This window comes from Lonchura striata, chromosome 2 (genome assembly GCF_046129695.1).
Source record: "Lonchura striata isolate bLonStr1 chromosome 2, bLonStr1.mat, whole genome shotgun sequence".
Taxonomy (NCBI): Eukaryota; Metazoa; Chordata; class Aves; order Passeriformes; family Estrildidae; genus Lonchura; species Lonchura striata.
The window spans coordinates 2,413,657-2,428,188 of record NC_134604.1 but is presented as its reverse complement, the minus strand read 5'-3'; positions in this window follow the sequence as shown (position 1 = coordinate 2,428,188).

Below are 14,532 nucleotides of genomic sequence, written 5' to 3'. Positions count from 1 at the left end.
CTGTATGTCACTAAGCTGGATTTTAACAAAATAAAGGCCACACAACCTACAGAGACTTCATTTGCAGTCTTGGCTGTTCTTTACCTGGCAAATCCTATATATTTTTCATTTTAACTAAGATTAACTGATAAGTTTTGATGTTTCAAACACAAATGTCTCTTTGTTCCTAGGATACTCTGAATGACAACAGAATGGAAAAAAAAATTTTACAAAGCTCTGCAAGCCAAAGAGCAGATCACACATTTTGCCTGAAGCTACAGAATCTGCTTTGACAGCAAAGAAAAAGCAGAAAAGAAGAGATTCTTAAGATCTTGCCAAACGAAGATGTACACTAATCTGAAGGATGCACAATGAATATGGAAGGAAATGCAACATAAGAGTTCATGTTCAAAAAAGGAATGGGTGGATCTCCTTTGAAGTGTCAGATAATGCAATAATCTTTCTTTTTAGTATTATTAGAATTATTTACAAGCCATACTAACTATTCCTTCTTACAAATACAATCTTCTGGAGTTTATTCCTTAATAAGCTATCATGCAGGTCTGAAAATTTCCTAGTAGAAGTGTGCCTTTGGGAAGAATTAGGGAGAGGGAAATAACAAGTTGTCTTCTAGATTTGCTCTGGAAAGATGTTTCTATTTATGTGTGTTATGGTTTGATACTGGCATAATGCTAGCCTTTTATGAAAATGTAATGTCTTAATTGAATGTTGTGAAATGTGATTGAGAATAAAGTAGGCATAAGCTTAATAATAAAAGGAAAAAAATATTAAGATATTATTATTATGAAAGAAAAAAAGAAAGAAAAAACCACACAAAATTTAAAATTAAAATCTTTCAAAACATCCTTTTTTTTTTTACTATTTAACTTTAACATATTATAGTGAGATATATTTGGACTCTTAATTAATTATTTATTTTAAAATATAATTAATATTGTGTTTATTAGGGGAGAGAGGAGTCTTTTTTGTATTATAGGCTTTTGGGAAATATAGTTGTTATTTTTTGTGTTTTTACGTTACACATGGCATTGCCTGAAGAGAATCAAACCACAACAATGTGCTGTATTGTGGAGACAGTGACAAAATGCTAGATGAAGATTATCACATGCCTTCCAGGAGAACAAGAAGGGTTTCACCTCTACTGCACTTTGACAGCAAACGTATGATTCTTCAGTTTGAGGTTGCAAGAAATAGAATCTGTGGTGGGATCTCTGTTTATGATTTGTATCCTCTCCTTTGTTTTACCATGGGGCACGCACGGGCTGTCATTGAGATGAGAAAGACAAGATCTGCCCTGAGCCCCAGTACAAAGAGTTGTGCAGCCCTCACAGCAGTGTGGCTCATGAAAATAAACTCCCCTGGATCCCCATCTGCCATACATTACCCAGCAGCAGCTTGTCCTTGAAATGAACTTAGCAGAGGTTTCCATCTGGCCAGCCACCAATTAGTCAGTTTGCCTGGTGACCTTTTGCCTTGTGATTGCTTTTAAATGAAGTCTCCAAAATCTGTATTGTTCTGGGTAGGAAACATCTGAAATCACTTTCCAAAGGGAGCTTGGCACCTCCCCACTGTTATACCATTGTGCAATTTAAAATACATCATCTCACTTATTGTTCCATCTATTTGATCTGCAGCCCTGCTTTATCCATGCAGCCACTCCTCTGGAAAATCTCCCATTCCTTTTGAGCCTGAACTAAAACTGGAGTACTTCTCCTGGATCCAAATACCCACCAATCTACAATGTACAGACACAGCCAGTCACCATTTCTAAGAGACAGGAAGGAAGAATCTTAAAAATCAACTTTTTTTCCTTAATTTTGGACATATGATGGTAGATACGAGTGTATCAGTAAGGTTGATTTTGCAATACAGTCTCAGGGACCACAGGAATAGTTTTATTTTTGCTTGGAGATCCAAGCCAAAATAAGCTGTATCAACTGCTTCTATTGTTAATATATAGTAAAGCATACAAAATTTATTTCAAATGAGACCAGTTCTTGCCGCGCTCCCGCCACAAGTTCTTAAAAGTGTGTCAATTTTTTCAGCCTTGGCCCCTAATAGGATGAATAGTGAATATCAATGCCTGCATTCAAAGACATACAAATGGTTAAAAACTGGCATTAAAATGAGCAAAGTTTGCTGAACACAGTTTGCAGTGTAGTATTTGGTAAGATGCCACAAACTTTAATGTAACTGTAATCTGTGAAGGAGTTATCTTAGTTTTAGATAAGTTTTTATATTATGATGCTGCCTTACACATTTACCTTTTGTTTAAAATATTCATCTTAGATTCTTGTGAAATTATTTAATAACACATCATCTTAAACTAGCACCCACTCTCTATCAGAAAAATAAAACATATATCCTTTAAAACACCAGGTAATGAGCCAATATTATAATTTCTATCCTCTTGCAGACTAGAAATGGAAAAAAAACCCAACCCACGTGATTGATTACTTACAGTTCTTCTCCCTTTATGATTAGACTTATTGATTAGACTGCCTTTTGGTCCTTTCTAAACTTTTCTATCATGGCACAGAAGTATAACCTAGTGAGCTACTCAGAATATTTCTGGCATAGGTCAGTTGAAGAGCACAGCATCTTTCAGCATATCTAACTGGCCATTGTGTGTTGCACCAAGTTATTTGTGTTTCTGGCAAATTATTCAGTTGAAGAGCCCAAAATCTTTCAGTATATCTAACTGGCCATTGTGTGTTGCACCAGTCCTAATTTCCCTGCAGAACATGTTTTGCTGTGTAGGAGTTAAATCTAATAAATCTGGAGGGCTCAGAGCACTGAATGTATCTTTTCTAAGGTGCAGTTTACAAGCAGTCACATACTGTAAAAGAAGCATTATGACAAAAATATTTAGGAGTCATAACTTAGACATGTAGTGCAAGATGTTGTGCAATGGCAGAGAACAGGTCACTCTCTCCAAGCAAAGTCTGGGGTGAAACACCTCAGGAGATATTTTCATCAACATATTGGCTGATCAGACAGTGATGTCTTTATCTTTTGGCTTGGGTTCAGCTCTTATCCCTTACCACAGCTTGTACTTCCAGCCTAAGTTGCCAGTGAGTCACATTTAATGCTTGCAAAATGGTTTGTCTGACGTTCACCCTCCTGAAGCACAGTTTATGGTTTGCCCTAACCCATTTTAAAAACTCAGCTCTGCACTTGAGAGGGCAGGGAGTGATCACCACCTCTTTCTTCTGCTATTTTGTGTCATGGAAGAATGGCCTCAACATGACAGAATTTCTCATCTCTACATCTTTTGTGTGATGCAACCGTGGTGGAGCTGTCTGTCCATCTTTAGCACCAAAGAGAATTCACAGAGAGTGTGAGCAAAGCTACCTGGAGCCCTATGTTCAAAGCCTAGTGAAGACCTGGCAATGATTATGCACCTGGTTTGGCACTCAGGAGGATGCTCACACCTCCTGTCTCCCTCTGCAAGCTCTTACCTGCTCCCTGAATACTTCTTATCTGGCTGGGCTTCCAGCAGGTGCATGCATTTGTACTGAAGCTCAAAACAGGCACCAAAGGGCTCTGTGGGCTTCCATCACTCCTAAAGGGGTTGAGACAGAAGCAGTGTCATAAACAGTGTCACTACTCCATTTTAACAGGGCAAAAAATATGATGAGGGATTGAGAGGAAAAGACAGGAGCCACACAAGAAAGTACAGGTACAATAACGATGGGGAAAATCAGAGGTAGAGGAAATATGGTGCTATCCTATGCTGAGGAAAAACAGAAATTAAAAGATTAGTGGGAAGTAAATGAGAAGACCTAGAGAAAAGCAGAAGCAGTTGAGGACTTAATAAAGGAACAGAATGGATAAAAGAACCCAACAGAAAGGCCAAGGACAAGCTGCAGGGAACTCACAGCAGAGTTCCCCTCTGCTGAGAAAGCGGATCCATCTCTGCCTCCCCTGGTTAGCTCAGACTGCTCTGTTTTCCCAAAAGCCCTTGCCCAGCCATCCTATGTGCCTTGCTGAAATTTCTGCCTCTCCACATCTGCTGTTTCTGCCCCAGGGAATTCTGTCAAGCGTTTCAAGTCTCCATCTGATGCTGTTCACTTCTGCCAAAACACTGTTTAGGAAAACCAATGTTTATGGCTGTGCACACAATATAGGTAAACACGCAAGCCAGACCATTAAAGAAACTGAGAAAATGTTTTGTAAGGTGCTGCACAAAGCTCATCAGCTGTGCCATGGGGAAGTCTGCATTTGGCTCACAGAGACCACCCTGTACCCAAGAAGATTTGGAATGCAGAGTTGTTGTCCTGTGTAATGCTCCACACCACCCCTGGCACTACACGGTGAGTAAACCCAACACATTTTTCCTTAGCTGAAAGCTGACATACAACAGAACCAGACATCCATCAGAGATGTCTTCAGGGGTTGCAAGTGACCAAGGGTCACTGCATTAGCACATTTTAATTAGATGTTTTGTGAAGGAAGTTCTATGTTGTCAGGAATTCAGGTTTCAGTCTTGGCATCAAAGCAAAAGGACTTGCATTATCAGAATGACGAATAAATATCACTGAAGCATTCCCTAACAATAATGAAAGGGCTGATAGCTGAGAAATATTGAGCCAAATTCACTTAGCTCAGAAGGCCTCAAGAAATTGGTGTAATTTGTTAGCTCATAGCTACATGAGTGGAAAACTAAATGTAATGCTTGATAGTGAGAGTTACTTCCAGACAGAAGACATTGGAAATCAAAAAAGAGTTCCTGGAGCCAGGACATATAAGCAAAGATTGGAGTTTAGCTATATCAAAGGGCATAGTCTGAAAGGAAGAAAAAGTAAATAAGGATGTAGAAAAATGTTCTGATATACCAAACATTGAATTCCAAAAGAAATAGAAGTTGGCATAGTCCATTATCTAGAAAAACCCCACATTTTTAGTTCAAATGCAGCTATTTTTCACAAGGTCAAAAAGACTTAAATCCACTAGGAATGAAATATGAACAAAAAATAGACTAGCTGAAATTGCATTCTGAATTTATTCATCATCCATTTGATCACAGATGGCATACAGTTCAGCAAGGATCTGATTATGTGATAAATGGTTGGTTACTGGTGTAGCAGCTGAAGATACACAGCACAGAACTTTTATCATATTGTTCCTGAAAGCTGCTTTTATCAATGTGCAAAGGGTAACTGGGGATGGGCTGGTGTTAGGATCAGCAACTTCCCAGAAAACCTCAAAAAATTGCAGGTCCTGGCAGAATTAAGATATCAGCAATTACTAGTGAGTACTGAACTAACTTCATTATACCTTGAAAAAGGATGGGACTGATGCCACTCTTCAGATGAAGTGTAAAACTGATCTCATTTTGTCCTCAATTAATCCACCAAACTTTTTGCTTGAACGGCAATTCAAGTCCCCAAATCTTGACCCAAGTGCCTCCTGGAACACCTCAGACAACCCAGTATTAATTTCAGCTTTATTCCTGTTGCAATATGCCCCCTGGCAGGCAGCACTTTGCAGTCCCAGAGGAGATGTGTTTCAGCAAAGCTTGAAGTAATTCTTAAGGAGGCAGGTCAAGTTTTACAAGGCACTCAGGAATGAGATCTTTGAGGAAGAAAGATGTCATATGATTCTGTTGGTAGAGAGGGAGAGACTCAGAGAGTTCAGTCCAAATAGTGATCCTCTGACCTGACCATTCTCTGCTCTGCTGCTTCTTCTTTCAAAGTATTTTCTGCTCATTGACCCCCATAACTGAGGGGGAGCAAAAACAAAAATTGGCTAAGACCAAATCAATATGTTGAGTTTCTCCCTGTAACAGGACTTATTATTTATCCAAGAGAAGAGAGAGAGAGAAATGGGGGAATCAATTGTTTTTAACCCATGAGTACGATGAGTTGACCTCAGCTATATTTCTAACCTAGCTGGTTTTTATAGGTGTGCTGTCAAGTGAGGACACAGCTTCAGTGTGCCTGGAGGGGAAATGAGGTTAGCATTATATTAATACTATTCTATTCTATTCTATTCTATTCTATTCTATTCTATTCTAATAAAATAATAGTGATAAATGTAAATAAAATAATTAAAATTATCACCACGGACAACTTGTACCTTCTGGACAATGTTCACAGATTAATAAATTAAAAAAACATTTTAAAAAAATCGTGGTTAAACAAATAAGCTCTATGGAGATAAAATCAGGCAACCACATGAGATCTCTGCACCCTTCCACTTTATCTTTCTATATGACACAAAATTCATGTTATTCCTGAGGCCCACAGAGGTAATAGGACACATCATTATCTAGCTGCACTTCTAGCTGAAAGAAGAAATATAGAAAATTTCCACAACATAAAAATGCAGTCAAATCTTTTGGGCTCCTTCCAGCAACTCTGTCTCTTTGAATAAAGATGATAGATGTGATCACAGAGAGTACAGGATGAATGGGGATAGCAGTGTATCATTTTCTGGCTGCTGCCCACTGCTTTGCTCCTGTGAGTGGGCTGGAGAGGGGAAATATGTAGAGATTTGCCTTTGATTTTGTGCTCTCTCATCAGTGCAGGAACCCCAGCTGGGAAGCCACAGGCAGCACAAAAACAAGCAAACCAGAGAACCTGGTCCTTATGCAAATGTTTAACACTAGTCATGCTGTTGCCATATGAAACAATATCCTGACACTTAAAAGTTAAGGAAATTTTATTGTGATTTAAAAGTTATTTTATTGCGACCAGTAAGTGTAGGAAGGGTTTCAGCCTAGAAAAAAGTTTGATGTCTGATGTTCTAGATTCTCAGGCAAGCCTTATGATAAAGATTTGTAGTTCTCACATTACAAGCAGTATTTGGAGCTGTGGTACATTTTTACAATAATGATACTTATCATAAATCTGTACAGTGAATAAACATGGTCTGAAGAGAAACCCAAAATACTTCAAAAAAAGAAGAAGCCCGAGAGCTACTTTTGCGGTAGAGGAGCATTTCTAGTAAATCACATCTCACTACTGATTAAAGTTCTGCCATCTGGAGTTCACCAAAGTGGCATCTGGCATTCCAACAGTTTTAGGAAATATGTTGGAGCTATAATAATAAAACTGAATATCCTTGTTTTAAATAGGCAGCTTCTCCAGCTGATCTTTTTAAGGGATAAGCTCCAGTTCCAGTGGAAGGCTTGGCACAGAAGTGATGATACTTGGTGAAATTCTGTGGCTGAGGTTGCACTGGAGTCCACTGACTGAACATAATTCTTCCTTCTGGCTTTAAAATTGTGGCTAAAGAGTTTCACCTAAATACTTTAAATATATAAACATAGAGGAACACCCTATTGCCCAAGGCCATGGGTACCTCCAGAGCATAACTGAGCCCCATTAAGGGATGAGCTACCTCTGAGAGTGCCTACTTTATATTTTTTATTGAACACAGAGTCTGCACTAAATTATTTACAATTAGGCAGAATGAGTTTGGGTCTATGACTATGCATACTACATAAAAGTATAGCTCAACCTATTGAATTAGGACCTTTTCTATATCTCTGAAATTTACAATTAGGCTAATTAGGCCCTGATAAAAAAATTCATGGATGCTAAACTGTCAAATGTGTGTGTAGAAACCTAATGTTCTCAGGTACATACAAGCTTGTCTCACAGCAATCTGGGCTCTTCCACACATCCAAGACTTCCTCTTCCTCAGTCTTCTCAGATCTAAGTTACCCACAAGCTGCTTCTGCCCATGCAGCACAACAAGATCCACAAAGCAGATTTTTACTCATCTGATGAGGTTAGGGGTGCTCTGATGCGGAGTCCTGAAAAACAAAAAACACATGCATCACATACATTTTATAGCACAGTGATAAAAGGGGAGAAATATGTGTTGACCTGCCCCTTCTTTCTTTTAGACAATAGATTAGTGGCTAAAGTCACTATAAAGAAAGGATGTGACTACTCTGGGAGGATGATTCATTTTCTGGAACCAAATAAGACAGGTAGGCTAGGCTCATATGAATTAAGTGCAAATAGTCTATTTATATTGAGAGGTTTTGTTATTTGCATTTCTTTACACTATAAGAGGAGGTGCCTGGTTCTGGCATTGCAATAATTGCAAATAATCATACATCAAAACCATATTTTACTGAGTTATCTTTTTTTACAGTCCTGTTTTTCAGCAGTCCTCCCCCCCAAAAAAAAGTGTCCTATGCAATACACAGTTTTTAAAACAACTTTTGTTCAGAATATATTACTTCTGAGTTCATTATGTTTCTTTTGGAATCATCCATCAGCTCGTCAGTGATCCATGAATTAAATTGACAGTGATTGCAGCAGTACCAGTTCTACTGACCACAATGTATCTCTTCTATTGATGATGTCAGTTGTGAAAATACAATTAGCTACGTATAACCAAACTCCCAACATTTCATAAATAAGTGCATTTCCTCCACCATATTTTGAATAAACATGTTCACAAGGCTGGTATATTTACAAATTCTTTGAGAAAATCTCAGTGCTAGCTGGACTGAACCTCAGTGAGGTATTGTGCATTCATATGTCACCTTTTGTAAGAATATATACTGGAGTTTCACAACAGCCATCAAGCATTACTTGTATTTGAGTTATAGCAAGCAAAGTTCTGCTTCTGTATTTTAAGTGCAATGCATAATATGTGCTGCCACAATAATAGCATATTAAAACCTTAAAATAAAATAGGAAAATTAAATTTTATGTGAGCCTTCAGTAATTTTTTTTGCAATAGCAGTATCACAGACTATTTGTGGTAGCTTGAATGTGACATTGAATGTGTGCAATGAATTATTTTTCCCTTGTCATTTTTCTTTCAGTCTTTTTATTCTGTAGCTTTAACCTTTCCTACTTTTCTTTACCTTCCCTAACACTTGCACTCTACTCTTGTCATTGTGAAGCAGCCTTAATTTCTTAATTTCTGCAACTTGTTATCCTGAAGAATGTCAAAGTACTCTGCAAGATGAGTAGTTTTAGTGCTTAGCCCACTGCAACACAGCCAGTCTGATTTTACCACCGCTGGGGTAAAAATTACAATGCCATTTAACAATACACAAGCTTCTGGGTTGTTTCTTTAATTGAGGTCAGCAGCTTGTGTGCAGGATTCTTCCTGTGCAGTGGAAGATATTTGTAGCTGAGCTATGCAGATGTAATTGCCCAGTGCAGATGCAACTACCCAAACTGGAATTCTGCTAGGACATGAAGATCAATATGTTTATAAAATGTGCCACGAAGTTGTTCCCCAAAAGTATTTGGATTATTTTTAAAAATATCACCCTAAAGACAACAAAACCCCAGGACTACTGGAAATCATGGGACCTCCCTGGGGATTCTCCAGCACCAACCATGCCCTGGTCTCACTTGTGTAGGGAATGGGGTCTTTCCCTCACAGCTGGGAGTGCAGAGGAAAACCCTGTACCACAACCCTGGCTTTCTTCTGTGAGCAATTCCCTTTCATGGGGAGGAAACAGTCTCCCTTCTTTGTATTTTTTTTTATAAAATGTTTTCCTCTTCCTCCTATTCCACTGCAAACTTATAGCAATAAAAAGCATGCTTCAACTTCTTCAGTTACATTTTTCTGTTTTGTGTTTCTTTTCTTCTGATCTTTTTTGCTTTCATCTGGTGACTTTATTATACCAATTTAGCTGCCACAGATTGTTTTTCCCCCTTTTCTTTTAATGGATATGGCATTGAAAAGAGCTGCTTCTGGCCTTCTGCCCACAGCCAGTACTTTTTGGTGCCTCTTTTCCCCCCTACCATCTCTTCAAGTGACATGCAATGAATTTTGCAATTCTATGCAATGCTGACAGCTCTTTGCCAGCAAAGTTCCCACTCAGCATTGCAAGTGGTATCCCAGGCCATCTCATCAACCAGGGCAAATTGTCACATCTTCATTGATTTTCCTGAAATCAGCAGAGCTTAACAATTTAATTCAGCTGGATAAATGGACTGCCAAATTCCCAAAAGACACCCAGAGACTAAGACTGGGGGTCATTTTTTAACTTTAGCAGCAGCAGCAAAACCAAAAGTTCCTCCTAAGCTTCCTTCTCACCACCCTTTTGAAATTTCTCATGAAGTTCTTTCCATTTTGGACTCTAGTTGGCACCAGTTGGAGTCACCTTCTTTTCCTTCAGGTTTTCTCAGCAGCCCTGTGTGACGAGGGTTTGGAAAAGATGTTTCTGTGAACACGTCCAGCATCTTGCAGCCCCAGCAGACATCAGCTGTGCAGCATGGCTGGCATAGGACCAAAGAAGGGATAAAATATTGGAGGATATCTTTTAATGTAATTTGACAACTAATTCCTAGGAGAGCAGGTAGTACTCTGTGCACCCTGCATAACTTTAACAGCAGGCCAAAATCACAGCCATATGACATCTATGCTACTTGTAAATTCAGAGGACTTCTCTTTCCTTCAGGCTCCCCCCAGCTCTAAATTGCAGTTGCATGTTCAAATGTAAAGCTTCCTTATCCTTAAATTTCTGAGAGACTAAAATCTGAGCTGCTGGCTTTAGTTTAATCTTTAATCTCAGAAGGAGCCACACCAATATGTGAAGAATCACATATTGCTTATAGATCAAGCCCTCCTGAACAGCATCATCTAGATGTGATATATAACAACCTTCCCCTTTAAATTTCCAGGTGTTTCTCAGATCTTACAGGTAGAAATGCCAGAACTTCAGAAGGAAAGTGTTTTACCTGAGATCATGTCAGTGATTACAGAGTTGTTTCCTCACTCCTATTCTGATTGTTAAAAAAAAAAAAAAAGAGAAAATAACCAGCTGAAGCCCTACTGCTTTTTCTTCCTCTTTTACATTTTTCCTGTAATGAGACATTTTGGTCTAGTTTCCTTTCTACATTTGACCCCCAGGTCCTTCCAATTTGGAGGGGTTATTGTCGATTTTAACAACCCCATTACTGCATATTTGGCTGTCCACAAATTACATTAGATGTAGTTTTATACCACTTTCATTAGATGCTTTCAGATCTACTAAGTTTTATTGCCACATGGAAACACAAAATTGTTATGAGGGCTGTAGCTGTGTTGTGTTTCTTGGTTTGTGAGGCCAGCACAAGAGTTCATTTAGAATCCTTTACAATGGTGCTCACCTCTGGTCTGCTGGACTCCCCAACCTTGCTATTGGCCTCAGTGATACCAACAACCTCTTGATGCATCCAAGAAATTCTTGGGAGCAATAAAAGTGAAAAGGGAAGTTACACGGTATGTTTGTGACAATGTGGTGAAAAATATGTTTGCTTCTAAATAAATCTCTATCAAAATTGTCCTATTTAAAAAAATAGTTATTCTATTTCTACTTGCTTCACTTGAGGTGGAAAGTCACAAGGAAGAAGAAAGATGACTCATTCCTTGTACCCAACTGACAGGAAAAAGAAAGATGCTCAAGAAAAAGAAAAAAATAAAAAAAGGAGAGAGAGAAATTGCTAAGCTCATAAACTTTGCAAAAATAATCTAAACTCCATGGTTGGACAGAATGACATATGTCTGGGTATGTAGCCATCAGTCAGAACACTTATCCAGGAACACTCCCTAATATCAGAGTCGAGACAACTTGGACATCACAGCTCAGTCAGGGAATTCTCATTTTCTCACCAGCAGCTGGAGCTGCCACCAGCTGCTGTGGGGAGCCAGTTCCAGCAGCTGGGCTTCACATGGAGCCACCACATCTCCTCTCTCACAAGGCACTCACGAGGCAGAGTGGCCTCCCTGTCACTCTGAGTCTTGCCAGAAGTGTCAGACAGAAGCATCAGGGGATTTGCTGCCCATCCCTGAAAGGCCTGATCTGGAATCAGAAAAACATATTATGAACCAGACTATTGAAATTGGAATAAATTGCTTTATCTGTTCTTTTATAAAGAAATACACTGAAAATAATTTTCTCTTTCACCTAAGTAACTTAAGGAAGTTATTAGAGGACTGCTATTTCCATTTCATTCTCTGAGTGTTTCTCACTAATGAGATTTCCAACAGCACCTTAATTCACATTTTTCTAAGTATTCTTCTCTGGCTTTAGCTTCTTCATTAAAGCTAACTATTTTTTGTTTGTTCTAAAGGTCTCAGCACAGACTGTGGCACTAATTATTTTTTCTCCCAGTCAAGTAATGACTGTAACCTAAAATTTACACTTGTCCCCTCCTCATCAAAGCTGATATATTTTTCTTGGTACTTAGTATTGGTGAAGGCTGAAAAGACTTCCATTAGGTTTTCAATCTATGGCAATAATTTATGTGATAAAACAGAAATCTCACAGTAAACCAAGGATTTCGAAGCTATAGGCCTTAAATAATCTAAGATGAAAACAGATGGTAACTGTAGAGTTTCCAGGAGCTCAGGAGGAAAACCAGTGTGATATGGGATAATTAAATTATTTTTAAGTTTCTCAAGTGCTTTGGGAATCCCTGTATGCCACCAAATGCCTCCCACACACTAGTTTCTACTTTCTCTAAATGAGTTAAATTTGAAAATGTTAAAAAGCTATCACATCATCCAATTTGCAATTGTCTACTCATTTGTCCTAGCTAAAATAGCAACACAGAAATTAGTTTTAAACAGGGCTGTTGATACCTAACTAATATGGAACAATTTTGTGAAACATTACAAAGATCTGGCTGGAGAATTCATGTGTGATTAATGTCTCAGCTGTGTGCCATTGGCCTTCTGTTGACTGTAGTTAGGGAACATTTTCCACTTATTTCAGGTGGCAACAAATTCTACTTTTAGTGAACAGTATATTTGCTATTTAGTTCCATATAGTTGTATCCTGGAACAGTCACACAATGTAAACTCATTAATTTCTTTAATGCAAATGTTTTCTAATTCTATCTCTACAGATAACAAAGAAATATTTTCCCTTTTGTCTGTGAGTGCATGTAATTATAATCTAAATTCTATATTCAAAGACACATTACTGCAGTTCCACTGTTAATACAAACTACATTTCCATTAGTGTTTTGGTGCTTCACTTCATTTAATTCTTAAACAAATTAGTGATTTCTAAACCAATTGCACTCCAAGCATTAGTAATAGATGGTGTGGGCTTCATAAGGCTCTGCTCATTTGAGCTTTCTAGGAGGGATTACAAAAAAGCAAAATAAAACAGTGAAATAATGAACAGGCATAAGGAACAGCTTTATATGAATACAAGCAGGTATTTCTTTTTTCCTTTGCAAGTTACATATGGCAACTTATTCTGCTGTTTTTGTTTTTCTTGTGCACTGCAGCAGCCAACCTTGGGCTTTATTTCTTAAGTACTCATGCACCTTCAGTATCACCTGGTGTTTCTGGGTTTGAATAAATCTCAGGTTTCAAAATAGCCACTTAAATAAAGCCACTGTATTCTGTGTAGTAATAGCATCCTGAAAACCCTTGCATTTTTTTTTTTACAAGTGTTCCCCCACCAAGAAACTCTATGTTTACTGAAAATTCAGAAACTCTATGTTTATTGAAAATTCAGCACAGTTTCTTCAAAGTTCATCCTGCCTGTTCAAGTCTTGACCTTCATTTTCCAAAATATGTGTAAGCCTGTTTTCCAGTGAAACTTCCATTCCAATGAGTATTAATTTGATTTGGTTTGCCCAGCTCTAGTGACTGTACCTGCTTACAGAATGTGAGCATTTGTTAAACTTTAGTATCACCAAATCACCATTTTTAAATGCTTCTTTCAAAAGAACCTCAAGTTAATTCTACAGAGTGACTTCAGTCTGCCTGTGTATCAGTAGAGATCTGTTGAACACCAGAAAGGCAGATTTAAATCAATGTCCTTCAATTGCTAAGGATGATTACAAGTTCATGGTGGCACTGACTGCTTTTCCTATTATCTAGATGGATTTCTAAAAAATCTACAGTCCAAAAAAGGAAAGATAGAAAAAAAAGAAAAAAATCTGGTAGAACCAGTCTGAAGTGAAGCCTGTTTGGTTTTCCTTGCCAAGAAGTTTTGTGATGCCAGGTCACAAGTAGATCGGATTTGGAGGCAATTTTTTTCCATTTTTCCTCATAAATGAGAAATGTGATGATACTGAAACCACCACTGCTGGTGGCTTTTAGGAGGAAAACCAATGATTTTAAAGGCAGCCTTTGTCTTCTTGCCTTTTCCTATATGCAGAAACAAGAACCACTTTTCAAATGGGGTTTTTAATCATTCCCATTAGGGCAGTCAAATGACTAGGAGAGAAAAGAAAGAACTTTTTTTTTCACTTTCTAATGAAAGGTCTACCACTTCTATGAGAAATTCAGCTCTACCATTACTTCACATTGCTTTTTCCAGTGGTAACCCAAGGGTTTATTCTTAGTGTCTCTATTTTTATTTTTTTTCACCAATAACTATGTCCTCTTATAGCAACAGGAAAATATAATTCCATTGAAGTGAAAGAATACTGAAGTCTGAGAACCACTAAAAACATCCATCTAGTTGAGCAGCAATAAAAATCAGACATTTACATATTAATATTTTGTCATCAGTAAAAGAAGAGAGAATGAGATAAGACTTAAAAAAGAAGTCCTTAAAACCAGAAGTTATCTAATTGCTTATTTTACCTGGAGGTA